The sequence below is a fragment of the Falco biarmicus genome, chromosome 7 (genome assembly GCF_023638135.1).
Source record: "Falco biarmicus isolate bFalBia1 chromosome 7, bFalBia1.pri, whole genome shotgun sequence".
NCBI classification, from domain to species: domain Eukaryota; kingdom Metazoa; phylum Chordata; class Aves; order Falconiformes; family Falconidae; genus Falco; species Falco biarmicus.
The window spans coordinates 788,514-802,957 of NC_079294.1; the positions used below are offsets into that span (position 1 = coordinate 788,514).

The window sequence follows — 14,444 nt, forward strand, 5'->3', positions numbered from 1 at the left end:
CTTTACAGTCAATGGAGCCAACTCACATTTAAGGATTAATCCTTCCTGCAAGACTACCAGACCCTGGATTTCTGTGTCATCACAGGAAGAAATAAATTGCGCCTCACTTGCACGCCCAGTGTTGTACTTATGCGCAGGGTAGGGTGTGCGAGTGTGGCTTCTCCCTCCCTCCAGCAACTGTAAAAGGGATGGTGTCACCCGCTCTGGTCTCAGGGGATCTGAACTAGTCTGTGCTCTGAAACCCATGTCACGATACCTCTAGCATGGCCTGCGAAACAACTATGCAATAGTAGAAATTGACTTTGGCTAACTTCATTTAACAGAGGGGTTACTACTACTCAAATGGAAACTGTGAGACAGCACCTATGTTTTCTGGTCTGTTGCACCTCACAAAATTCCAGTTTGGATGGCAGGAGGTAACATTGCTGGTCTGTGTTACTGGTTTTGCAATAGAGCACTGAAAACGTGATGTGTGAGATGATGGATTTCATGTCCTAATGCTCAGCTGCTTGACAGAGGAACATGAAGCATTTCTTGCTTCTTCTACACCACAATATTAATTCAGATTTTTCTTCTCCTTGCAGACTGGTGCCATGCAGCATCTTTGTTACTTTATCAGTGCTGTAACTTTCTCTTTTCTAATCAAGCATGTGTCTGACCCTTCTCAGACCATGTCACTAAACACATGTATTTTGGGTTTGAACAGGTACCTGTGGTGGCAATCATGACAACAGGTGGTGGAACCAGAGCTCTGACAGCCATGTACGCCCACCTTCTCAGTGTGCAGGAAATTAATGTCTTGGACTGTGTCTCATATATCACTGGTTTATCCGGTACAACATGGTAAGATCAAAATAAGCAAAACCTTCATAGGAATTTTCTATGTGTGATGTACAAGAAGTGATCTGAAGAGTGATATCATCTTCACTATCAAGAAAGGGCTTTCTTTTTCTGCTGTAGTTTTTTTATTATTTCCTTCACTGGGTATTTGCCCACATTTAGAATTAACTCAGTCCTGATTAAATATGTGGATGGTACCACAAACACATGACTTTTCACATAAATCAAGGCATGATACGCAAACCTCTGTAACTTCCTGAAGCTCTGTCTCAGAACTCACGTTTCTTTATGGTTTTGTTGTTGTGGTTTGTTTTGGTTTTTTAGGACCATGTCAAACTTGTATGGAGATCCTGATTGGTCCCAAAAGGATCTTAAGGAAACACTCAATGATGCCCGAAAGCATGTGCTCAAAAATAAGTTATTTACTTGTTTTGCCCCCGATTGTCTGAAATACTATTTGAAAGAGTTGTGCCAGAGGGAACGGGAAGGACATCAGATATGTTTCACGGATCTGTGGGGACTCATAATTGAAACCATGTTACATGAAAAGGTATGATAGCAGCGCCTTTCTCTTCAGATTTGAATATTTAGTGAATATAGTGGTGAGGGAAAGAGTGAATAAAAAAATGCTAGAGACTGGAAAGGACCTCTGGAGGTCATCTTGACTAACAGCCCTGCTCAGGCAGGATCAGTTAGAGCTGGCTGCCCTGAGCCATGGGCTTTGAGTATCGGCACAGGTGAAGACTTCACAACTTCTGTGGGCAGCATATGCCAGTGTTTGACCACCCTTACAGAAAAGGGTTTTTTTGCTTGTTTGCTTGTTTGTTTTTCAGGTAGATGCCTAAAGCATGTGCCTCAGCAGTGTCGTTCATGGTGTTTGTTGGCTGCATTATGCTGCATTATGCATTGTCAGAGCCCAGGCTTAGATGAAGCGGGAGGCTCTCTGTGTCATCTGTCTGTCCTCAGCTACTGTCCTTCTTCAAAACAGGAGGACTGCCATAAGCTCACAGATCAGCAGCAGGCATTAAATCAAGGTCAGAATCCCCTGCCCATCTACCTCTCTCTCAATGTGAAGGATAAAATCAGCGACCAGGATTTTAGAGGTAATAACACTCCAGAGTTGCACATAACATTTAATCCCAATAGGGGTCAATTTAGAATTAAGTAAAGAAACCAATTCAATGCGCAGCTACTCTAAAAGGCTAATCCACCTCAGATCAGAAATTAAAATACTTAAATTTTTGAGGGCCTTAGTGTATTCGGCTTATTCAGGATCAGAAGCAGGATGATGGAGGATGTTACTATGAAATTCCCTGGTATGCATTTCTGTAGAAAGCTTCAGAAATCTAAAGCTTGTAGAGAAATTTAGATATAAGAGGGCAATTCACTCTTCACGTTCACCACTGTGAAAGGTACAGTGAAAAGGTACCTGCTTGCAAAGTATGTTAGTTAGAAACCAGCCAATGTCACAGGTTTCACTCAACTAATTTGTGCCTCTGCTGCCATCACCAGTCTGTCTTGTGCTTTTTCCTTCAGAATGGGTGGAATTCACCCCTTATGAGGTAGGATTCCCGAAATACGGCGCCTTCATTCGCGCAGAAGATTTTGGCAGTGAGTTCTTCATGGGTCGCCTGATGAAGAAGATCCCAGAATCCAGAATCTGCTTTTTGGAAGGTGATTTGCTCCAGGCGACTGCACTGTAATGTAATAGAATATAATCTGCTCCTGTGCAAACCCCTCTTGTGCAACGAAACTGTTAGTCTGTTTTTTATCTTAGAGCAGTACATGGTAAAATATTAGGACTGATAACAGGTCACTACCTGCAGGATTTTTAATTTTCTCTGCAATTTTATTCAGGAGAACAGATTTATTTGATTTCATATATGGTTATACTTACTGACATGAGGCCTTTGAAATACTTCTGTGTTTTTGTCAGCAACAAAAGTTGTGTAATGTTGCCGCTAAGTTAAATCATCAGTCTCTTCTGCAACCTGGGTCTCTAAAATACAGCCTTTTATCTACAATGTTCCTAACCCTGACTAATCCTCCAGGATAACACTTCCATTTCGGAGTGCAAATGGGTCATGATATCTACTTTTCTCCCCTCTTGTGTATGAACAGTAAAAGCAGTACGGAAATCGTTTTCCTGCTGTGAAAGTGATCTCTTGCCTCATTGTTCTTCCTGCTTCCCACCAACTGCATAAAGGAAGTTTCTGGGGGTGTTTGAGAAGTCAGGACTTCTTGCTTGTGTGGAGATGTCACTACAGCTAGTGGTGAGGTGTAAAGAAGCAAATCAGAATCTTTCTGTCCCTGGCTGCAGTGTCAAACAAGGTACCCAGGGCTCCCCTCCTGTGGTCAGAAAGGTCACCAGCCCCCTGCCTATACCCCCCGGTACCCTCCTCCTGCCTCCTCTAGAGCAATGCTGGGACCGTTCTGCCCCATCCCTGCTGGTGACCCAGCGTCCCCTCACTCCAGGGACACAGCTACCCGAAAGGTGTCGGCGGGTGCCTTTGCACGCCAGCCCCCGAGCAGCGCAGGGCTGACCCCAGGTCCTGCCGCTCCTTCCCGCATGGCCCAGCCGTCTGGGCTGGGGGCTGCAGCCTCGTCCCTCACTCCCTTCCTCCAGGCTGGTTGTGCAGGGGGGGCTCAGGAGGGCACAGCTGCACACCTATCATGCCAGCAGTGGTGTGCTGTCAGCCTCAGAGCCTGCGGACCTGTGATGATCTGGACAGCCATCAACTTTGCAATATCTGGTAGGGGAAGAGCTTGAAAATGCAACCCAGATATGCCCTAAACCCTAAAAAAAAATCAAAAGGCAAATGAAGAGTCCTACATTTACACTTTCTGTTTTCAAAACTTTTAAGTCAGCTCCCCCATTCTAAGGGATCTTAGTGTATGAATCTTGAATGTTTTGTGGTTGACAGTCCTGCATGATAACTGCATACCTGTAACAGGATTGTGTTAGAAATAAATAAGCCCTTTAGAATTACAAAGGCCGGGGATTTGGGGAATAACAAATGCTGAGGACAAGAGGAAAATGTTAAGGTGAACTTGGCAAAATGTTATGTGCCACATAAGAAAAATGAACGTGTTGAGAGATATATTGAAAATACTACTGGCCCTCCTAATATATGCCAATAAATTAGATTCTTTATATATATGATGGATTCATACACTGATTTATAAAGACAGTCCCTTGTATTTGTGCACTAAGATAATGTAATGAATAAGGTTTGCTAGAGAATGCAGAAGGTGCTAAAGGTCATTGTGAATGAAAACGCTTCCATGCCTTTACCAGTTTACTTTATGTCAAATATTTCCTATGCTGCAGGGATCTGGAGCAGTGTATTTTCCTTGAATCTTATGGATGCCTGGTATATATCTGTTCATTCAGAAGACTTCTGGCACAAATGGACCCGAGACAAAATTACTGACATAGGTGGGTTATTCTTATGCCATTACATTTTTTTTTTATTATTATTTTCTTTGCAGCCGCTGACCCCCACCCCCTGAATTTTTCAAAGCTATTGTGGAATTTCCTCTTTAGGGTTTTCTGTAATCCATGTGGAAACCAGGAGGACGTTTTTGCTGTGTATCACAGTATAGCAGTCGTTTCAGTTGTGGGATAAAAAAATCCATGGGATTTGTCACAGGAAAAAAAAGAGAGTGTCCCTCATATGAGCCATTTTCAGAGCACAAGAGTAAAACTGGAGAAAAATATCCCTGCAGAGTGGGAGAGGCTGGAAACCTCCCCTAGCAATCCACAGCCTTCAGTTCCTCTCTTGGAAATTGGAACATGGCCTGAGGCTTCACAGAAGCAAGAGCAAACACCATCCTTGCATCTCTGGAGTTTACAAAGCATGGATCCAAACTTCACTACTATAGGAAGCCGTTCCAAAGGAGTCATAAAGAAGAGGTCTGCAAAACATGCCAATAAATTAAGAAAGATCTGCAGGGTGGAATTTCAAGGAGAAATGCACATGACGGACGCACTACAGAGAAAAAAGATGAGAAGGAAGAGAAATTTAGCAAAAGAGTGATTTATTTTATCTTGCACTTGCAGGAGGTAGTTTCTGATTGCTAAAACAAGGAGCTTGCATTTGTTAGGGAGTGACATTAATTAGGTTTGTGTGGCTGAGAGATTGCGTTTATGTGTCTTTTTATGTGTGTGGCTGAGAAACTAACACAGATAACAAAGGAAGACTGGTTAAGTGCAGGATCTTGTAGTAGGTAAAATCATAGAAAAGCAAAGACGTTTATAGGAGGTGAGATGGACTCTTTCACAGTACAAACAAGGCCTTTACCATTGCGGAGTGAGAATAAGAAATGGATTTTTCAAAGCTTAGCTGAAAAATTGTGAGATTTGTGGAGCTCCTGGAAATAAAGAGAAAGAAATCCAAGTTTTGCCAGGTGTTAAAACAAATTATGATTGTACAGATTGACATCAACAATGAAACCACATATAAGAACAGTTTTTCTTTCTTCTGCAGATGATGAAACCCTGTTCCCTCCAAGGCCAAATGAGCTGGATACTCGAGTGGTTTGCCCCCCTGACAGCTTCTCAGATGTTTTCCGAGATGTTGCCATGTTACGTCCAGCAGCTTCAGAAATCCACAACTTTCTGAAGGGCCTCCAGATGAACAACAACTACCTAGAGAGCGAGTTTTCCAAATGGAAAGGTATGGTAATAGCACCCTGCTTTTAGTTCTTTTTCAAACCATTCTTGTGAAAAAGAAACAATGCTTAGGTGATTATCGAGCTGACTGCCTTTTTGTTCTGCTCCCATTCTCTCATAATATTTGAAACTGTTTGTCACTGAAAGCTGAAATTAGGTAGCTGAGAGGCTTCAAAAATAAGTTCTTTAAAATTTCATGAAGTCTAGCATCCAGTAGATGAGAAACCCTGACTAGCTGGCCCGGGTGTGTCTGCTGCTGTGCCAGCCAGCCGGCACACTTGTGCGTGGTGGCGTTGGTGCCACCGGCACTGTCTCTTTCCCAGCCAGTACTCAAGGATGTGGCAGGGAGCCTGGTTTCATGTTACCTCTTTACTTGTAGGTAAGATATAACCTTTGTAACAGTATTCCCTGTTACCCAGTTTGGGAACTTGTGTTCAGCCTGGTACCACCTCTTCCGGGTACCTTAGCTACGTGCTTGTTCTCGTTGCGTGCGAGGCAGAAAAGATCTTTAGTCTTTAGCATGTTGAGAGAGTGAGGTGCCATTTTAATTTTTTCTATGTTAAAAGAAAAAAGCCAAAAAACCCAGACCTGATCAGTCACACACAAAACCAGGGAAGGGGATTAACTATTCTCCTGAGCCTCAAGTTAGTCCCTCTTAATTAGAAGAAAACCAAATAAATTATGGAGTAAGTAACAAAAAGAGGAAGCTAGACGAGGAACGGAGAAATGGCTGAACTGCAGCCATCAGCTATATAGGTAGGCTTAAGAATCAGGAAAAGCTGAATTCTCTTTCTGTTAACAACTGACTGTGCTCAGCACCTCTCTTGCATCGAGCACTTCCTCTGAAAAAAAAATAATACTTCTTTTCTAGACTGTGAGCTTGACTCTCAGCCCAGCCGCCTGACAGTAGCAACAGACTACCTCATCCTGATTGATACTGCATTTGCCTTTGCCACCAGTTACCCACCCCTTCTGAGACCAGAAAGGAAAGTGGATGTCATTTTGCATTTCAACTACAGTTCAGGTTCCCAGACAGGGGTGAGCCTTGTGCATGCACGCGTCTTTGAGTTCTCTGCTTCATCTCTGAGTTCCCAGAGTGACTGATCCTCTACTCATAGAAACTTTTTTGCCCAGTGTCTGGGAAGTGTAAATGAACTAACAGTTTAACAGGGTCATGTATCTTTATTGAACAGTACAAGTGCTATCAGGAAGTAAGAATGTAGTAGACTGAGTCTGCCTGTTTTTATGGGTTTATGTGTTTTAGCTGTTTTGAAGGCAGGCAGATACAGAGTGAATGAAGCTAAATGCATTTAAAAATTGTCCAAGACTTCTCGGTGCAATCATAGCTATTCTTATGCATGGGAAAATGTACGTTCAGGACAATATAACTGTAACAATAGGAGAGTTTTATGCAGAAGACCAGATATGCAAATTAATGCAAGAACAGTTTGTATTTAGGAATTTTAAAATCCTTAGGAATGAAAAGTTGTCTAAAGACAGCATTTTTAATATCCAAATGTGGGATGTGGATTTTCAGACAGGCATGTGGACCCAGATCCATCCCACTTAACTCTGGCCCTCCCCATCTTGGTTCTATATGCATTCTGGCCTAAGCTGGATATGTGCCATAATCTGTCAAAGTGGGTCCTTACCCCAAAAACATTCCTTCTAAATTTGGTCAAATGAGAAGTGCTTCTGGTATTTACGTTCTAATGTTTTCTTTTCTTTTGTTTTCTTGTTGTGGCAACCAGCCCCTGAAGGAAGCCTCTAAATACTTTGCAAAACAGGGAATCCCTTTCCCTAGGAAGGTGCCAGATGATCAGGAAACCCCACACTTGAAGGAGTGCTATATTGTCGGTGACAAGGAGAGCCCAGAAACACCTATTGTGGTATTTTTCCCTCTAGTAAATGACACCTTCAGGGACTACAAAGCGCCTGGTAAGTTTACAGTTACCCATCATGTAACAGAGGCAGCAGCCACCCTCTTTCTCCTTTACACTGTGCAATATCTGTTCTTCAGATCATGCTGTAAACACATTCAGACTCTTTTTTGCTTAGATCTGAACCATATCAAGAAGCTTAGAATATGTCATTTTTCCCAGACAGCAGAGCAGCAGCTGAGTCAGCCTTTGGCATATATGCCCCTCTTCAGATTTTTTTTTTTTTTTTATTTTATTGTCTTTTCATAGGTAGATTGTAGAGTTTACTGATGAAACATATATTCTGTTTATCTGCAGTGGCAGAAATTAGCAGGGATATTTCCTCTCATACTTGTCATTCTTTCCTGTTAGAGAATGCTCTGGGGAATCTGAGGATTTCATAGTTTAAAATAATTTCCAGGCTTACAGCTAGGCAGATAACCTTGAAAACAAAAGTGTGAACTAGCGAAGTGATGAAAATATAGCACTGAGCCATGCTGACAGTTTCTATTCACTTCAGTGAGTCCTACTTTGAACTTTAAAAAGTGTTTCAAAAGCAACATTACCAGTCACTTCAAAACAGATAGAATTTTAAGTCCTGGTACCATATCCCACACCACAATACTACCTCTGTTGGTGCCAAAAATCTCAGTTACTTCTCCAGATGATAAAATTCCTAACTCATGCTGTGAGAACACTTATTTTTCAATCACTTCAAAGCGCCACAGTATACTGAAAACCAAAAGTGCTAGGCTGGTATATGGTACATTAAGTTTAACAACAGAACAAATGCAGAAACTATTGTCCCAATTGCATTCTTTTCCTTTTTTTTTTTTTTAAAGCGAGTCATAAAAAAATCTATGGTACTTTTGCTTTGTAGATATTCTGGATTTAGTTCATTGCACGTCTGAGGTATCCGACTGGGGTTTTGAACAGGATTCAAATAGTCTAAGAGTATTTACGCAGGTACACACACCAGTCTATTCCAGATCTTACCACAGATCAGATAACAGAAAGGTTGGTTTCTGCAGTTCCTTTTGTAGAAAGAATTAGAGAAATGAGAAGAGGAGAAAGAATTAGAATAGGAACTAAGAATTAGCTTTTGTACCGCTCTTCTGTACTGCTCTGTGAGGGAGTTGGCCTCCCCTCTCCCCCTCAATAATTTCCAGAATCTGGGCTGTCATGTCTAACTCAATTATCTAAGATCAGGTGTACATCAGGTGATGTGCAGATGCTACATGTCAACATAAATTATCAGGGAATCCAAAAAGGGGTGTTACCAGATATGTAGACGATGTATATGAAGATCTGCATGATACCTACGTGTTACATACACTTGAGGCAAGCCTGTGCTGCCCAACCGGTTCAGCTGGTAGCTGCCAGCTGAGACTGAACACAGAAAGAAGGGGCCCTTGTTGGGTGCTCACAGGTGAAGTGTCGCCTGAGCTGATGTGGAAGAACTTGGCCCATGCAGGTTTTTGGGAGGGTTGCTACCTCACTGCTGAGACCTGACCTCCACAGCAGCGGGATGGATGCTGCAGAAAGTCCTGGGAGGCTGGGAATGGGTGTCTTCCCTTTGTCAATGACAGGCAGAGATCATCTTAATTTATAGTGCTTCAGTACCATGCCCTGGCCCAGATGTAAATTGTACAGCATGCACTTTAGTTCAATCGCATGGACGGGTGGTTTTTCCTTAGCAGCTCATCCATCAGCTTGTTCAGCAAAGGGAATTTAGAGCCTGGACAGTAAATGAGCAAAACTGACACATGCAAACTGGGTTACTTCTGCAGTGGTCAGACTATTCCATGACCAAGTAGAAGGGATTCTCTGTGTGAGGCTCAGACTGCTCTAGGAGAGCCTGCTTCAGCAGGGGTTGGACTGGATGGTCTCCAGAGACCCCTTCCCACCCCAACCAGTCTGCGAGTCTCTGACTGCTTCACTTGAGTGGTACCAGTTCCTTGTCACTCTGTCTGCAAAGCCAGAGGAGTGCATCTATCAGACTTGGAGAGACCATTGGAGTAAAACCAGAATCTTTTGATCAGTGTTGTTAGATCAACGTTGCTACAGAAGATTCCCCAAATGCATGCGGTCCTGTCAGTAAGAGACGGTGACTTTTCCCGGTGCCTGCTCCCCTGCTTTGGTACAGGTGGTGCAAGTGTCTGTGACTGGGGGGGGTGATTGCACCCTGTGGTAGCACCCTCTTGCCGATGTGATGGTCTCACTGAAGGCTGATAGAAAAACTCTCTTGTCTCTGATGCTTTCTAATCTGTGATGAGGAAGGATCATTATATTTCCTGCCTGTGTTAACCAGTGTTTCTACCCCTGGCAGTATTATCTACCGTTTCTGGCTTGTTACTGCTCTCTTTACCTCATGCCAGCTGTTAAAAAGTCAAGGGGTCTGTGGGGGGAGGATAGGGAAGGAAAAAATATGCATGAGCCATGTCAGGCTGTCCTGGTTTCAGCTCAGATAAAGTTAATTTTCTTCCTAGTAGCTGGTAAAGTGCTGCGTTTTGGGTGTAGTATGAGAATAATGTTGGTGACATATTGATGGTTTAGTTATTGCTAAGTAGCATTTATACTAAGTCAGGGGCTTTTCAGCTTCTTGTGTCCTGCCAGTGAGCAGGCTGGGGGCACAGGGAGCTGGGAGGGGACACTAGCGGGACAGCCCACCCCAACTGGCCGGAAGGATATCCCATATCATATGACACCGTGCTCAGCATATGAACTGGGGGGAAAGCTGGCCAGGGGCTGCTGCTTGGGAGCTGGCTGGGCATCAGTCAGCAAGTGGTGAGCAATTGCGTTGTGCATCGCTTGTTTTGTATATTCTAATTCTTCTTTTTATTGTTGTTATCACCATCGTTATTATTTTCTTCTTATTCTGTCCCATTAAACTATCTCAACCTGTGAGTTTTCCCACTTTTCTGATTCTCTTCTGCATCCTGCTGTGGGGGTGGGGAGCAGGTGAGCGGCTGCGTGGGGCAGAGTTGCTGGCTGGGTTTAAACCATGACATAGACATATAGGCCAGCACAGAGCAGCGGATCTCCACATCTTCAGCTTTCTGGCCAAGGGGCGGGTTCCTCAGGGTTCTTTTATCAGCCAAAGGCATATACTGGAGTCTAGGAATCTGCAGAATCTAACCAAATGAATTGACCTCTTCCCTTCCAAGAACCTGTTTATTCTACATACGGACAGGTAGATGCAAGTTGAGCCTGCCTATACGCTGTGTCTTGTCAGTGCAGAGCCGAGCAAAAACCCATATGGCCAAGCGGGCGGCTTACGCTCTCCCAAGTGCAGGCAGAGTGCTTGCTTTGCAGAGTTCAGGAAGGCGAGTTTGCCTGCTGTACACTGAGTATATCACGGAAAACATAGCCTTAGCTCAGAGGGTGCGTGTCGCACCTATGGAGTTTAGCCTACAGGTGTATTTTCACCAAGCCAGTAAGTGGCAGTGTGTCTAAAATGGCAGCTGAATCGGAGCCACTCACGGTGCCACTGTCCAGAGCAGATGGCCAGGCCCAAGCTGAGATCAACTATTACTTAAAATCACAGGTGACTTATGAAGATCCTAGAAAAGCAAGTTAGGAGGTGTGTTTTACACCTTCTGTGTCTATAAATGTGTTGAGGTTTGTGATTCCCAGGATAAGAGTCAGATATTTTTTCACCCTGTACCAACAACCTACCATGGAGGTCCCCTGCATGTGATAGCCTGCAAATAAAGTTCTGTACTAGCTTTGGATCTGGCTTCTGCTGTGAAATGAATTAGAATAAATGAGTTTATTGAATTTGTCTTCAGATCATAAGATGGGATGGATCTAATATTTCCAGAGATGACACTTGTGGAACTATATGCCTAAGTATTTTGCCTGGATCTGTGATATAAGTGTTGATTATCCTGGGATGATGAAATGGGCATGAAAAGTTCTTCCAGTATCCCTGCCAAATCTTAGTGATTCAGGGAATATCAGGTTCACTCTCACTGTTGAGGTTACACAAAGCCCATAGTTTTTTGTAGTAGTAGGTAGCTCAAGGAAATTACCATAAATATGTGGGCCATCTGCTTCTGGGCTATGTCTAGATAATGACTCTGCGAAGTCTCTCGGTTTAGATGATAGCATCTAGTTGTTTAGGTCTGTTTTCTGTATTTTTGCATAATTCTTCCCAGTAGGAACCAAGACTTGATGTAGCAGACTGTGCTAGAGCAAGTGCCAGATGGTGCTGGGTGAAAGAATACTTCAGGCTGCTGAGAAGGCAGGTGTACTTTTGGGAAGCTGGAATCACTGAAATACATGGATTTTCAGGAGCCTGTTCTCTGAAGGCATGAAAGGACAGTAGTGAGGAAAATAACAGGATGCAGAGTTGAAGCTGGAAGGCACAGAAAGTGGCAGTGGCTTCAGGCCCCTTGCCCAGAAAGAAACCATGCTGCCATGAGGTCCTTGCTGCTATGGGAGAAGGAGAGGAAAGAAAGAGTGACTCCTGTTCCCTTGCACCTTGGCTAGAAATGCAGGGTGCTGTGATGGCTGGAGAGAGCAGCAAGGCAGAGGCTGGGGCTGGGGAAGGGTCAGTGCTGAGCGGGACCTGGAGACCAACCATGCCGGAAGCTTGCTCCGGGGCTCTAGGAGAAGGCAGGGAGTCTCACCCTGCTGTGCTCAAAAAGAGGAGCTACTCTGCTTGTGTTGATATTTCCAGGAGTACCCGGGACCCCCTTACTCGTCCCACCACCACTAGCTGCACCCCCTGCTGCCAACCAAATACCGCAGCAGTCGGACACCTGTGGAGGGAAGATTTTGGGTTGTGATCTGCTACCTGTGTGTGCCTGAGAAACACCCAGGCCCCACTGCTTTTTGCAAGTTAACTAAGTCATTGTTTGTCGTTGTTTGTCCCTTAGGTGTGAAACGTAGTCCCTCGGAGATGGCAGAGGGTGACGTTGATGTTGCCAATACCTGTGGTCCATATTACATTAACAATCTGAGTTATTCAGAGGAAGACTTTGACAAACTGGTGAACCTAAGTTACTACAATGTCCAGAACAATAAAGATTTGATCCTCCAGGCCTTGTGTACTGCTGTGGAGCGGAAAAAGCAGCATAAGAAAGAGCAACCACTGCAAAAAATACCTGACAGGGATGGTGTATATGTGTCTGATAGAGAGGGAACCCAGCATTTGACTGACTGCCCAGCACCAGGGAATATGAAATAAAATATCTATGAGTCCTGTTAATGAAGAAAAAAATAAAAAGGAATTTGATTAGGAAGTGAAGAAAAGCCAAAGAATGCTAAAGGTAGCACTTCATCATAGAAAATGCTAAAGCCTGTCTGTCAGTGAAGGGAATAAACACAAAACCCCAGAGCTCTTCCTTAATGAACTAATGTGTTTCCCTCGTTGACAACCTCAGGAGCATGGCTAGGTGAGGCTGTGCTCTGCTCGTGCTTGCAGAAGTGACCTTTCAGGCCAAGGCCAAAATCTGTGGACAAGGAAGCATGAGGAAGTTTACAGAGACTGTGTTTCTGCTCTACCTGTGCTATAAAAAGAGGATTGTCAGCCCAGAAATGCAGCAGAGAACAAAATCCATTGTCTTTAAAACAACATCAAGGAGCCCATTTGTGAACTAAGAAGTCTTTATATGAATGTAAATAAATATTAAACTATATATATTAAAACACTTTTGGAGTCAGAGTTACAGCAAATAAATACTTTTCACAGAAAATACATTTTAATCCATTTCTCTTAAGTGCTTCTTCCTCTACTAGCAAGACAATTAAAGGCAGACTTATTTCATAGCTGCTGAAAAATTACTGAAGAAATTACACCTGCTCCCGACCTAGATGTGAACTGCCCCAGGATCCTGGGACCCCTTGAGTTTAGGATTACATTTAAGATGCATCTCTACAAGAACTGACTCGTGCTAGTTTATTCTATTAAGCTGCACTTAAATGTTGTTGGTACATACCAAAGGCTTAACGCTTTAAAGCTGTCAAGTCTGTTACATCTGAAAAGACACAAACCCCACAGACAAAGCAGTTCTAAAATTGTATATTCTAATATCATTCATCCAAATGCGATTTTTTAACTTGGAGTGGAGTAGTGCACCTGAAGTTAGTGGAACATTAGCTTTCAACTTTCTGGTGCTTTGGTCCTTTCGAGTAAGCCCTCTGTGTTTTTGACAGATGGGATCCCGAGTCTTTTTTTATTCTTTTTCTAAATTAACTTTTATTTGATGCAATTTATTTATTTGTTAGACATCTTGTATCTACAAGCCCGTGCTTCCTACATGCTTCCCTGCTGCTCAGGTCTGCTGTAGTAGCTTTTGTCGAGGGATCCTGTGTGGCCAAAAATGGCAGCCTTACAAATCCCTTTGCTCTCAAGGTCGAGGGTCTCCTCCTAGGTGGTGCACAGTACCGTAATCCTTCCGTTTACCCCTCAGGTCGGTGAACACTTACCTGTGGTGCATGCTACAGGAGCCTATACAGCTCCTGTGCGGGCTGTACGCCTGGGGTTTGCCTCCCGTGGAAATGAGAGCAAAAACGGCAGTCGTGCTGATGCATGCTGGATCTCATCGCAATACGGGACGGGATGGGATGTGGCCAGAGGGCACAGCCAGACCTGGGAATTTGGAATCACTCCCAGGTTCTCGTATATAGTTAGAGCTTTATTGTCTGAAGGGCAAAAATTATCCCACTAGACAGCAGGAAGCATCTTGGCAGGAAGTCTGCAGACAAGCAGAGCGAGGTGTGTGAGTGCAAACAGCGCCTTGCCCTTCCTGCAGCCAGGAAGGGGTCATGGAGAACAAAGAACCCTTTACCCCATTTCAAAAAAGCTTATGTGAAATAATGGTTTGGTGTCCCTGAGTTCTCCGTGTTCAAGAAGAACACAGCGGTGACCAGAGGTGGAACAACTTCCACACGAGGAGTGAGTAGGCACAGAATCTGCAACCTAGAAAAAGGACAGCAGGAGTGAGAGGCAGAGAAGAGCGAGACCTGGGAAATCCGGAGTGCCCTGTGGGTGCTGAACAGGG

General features: G+C 43.8%; 1 pseudogene; it reads left to right on the forward strand.

The window, feature by feature from the left end:
* LOC130152377 (cytosolic phospholipase A2 epsilon-like) overlaps positions 1–13,027 on the forward strand; it is a 40,836-nt pseudogene extending 27,809 nt beyond the window's left edge.
* Positions 13,028–14,444: the final 1,417 nt, after the last annotated feature.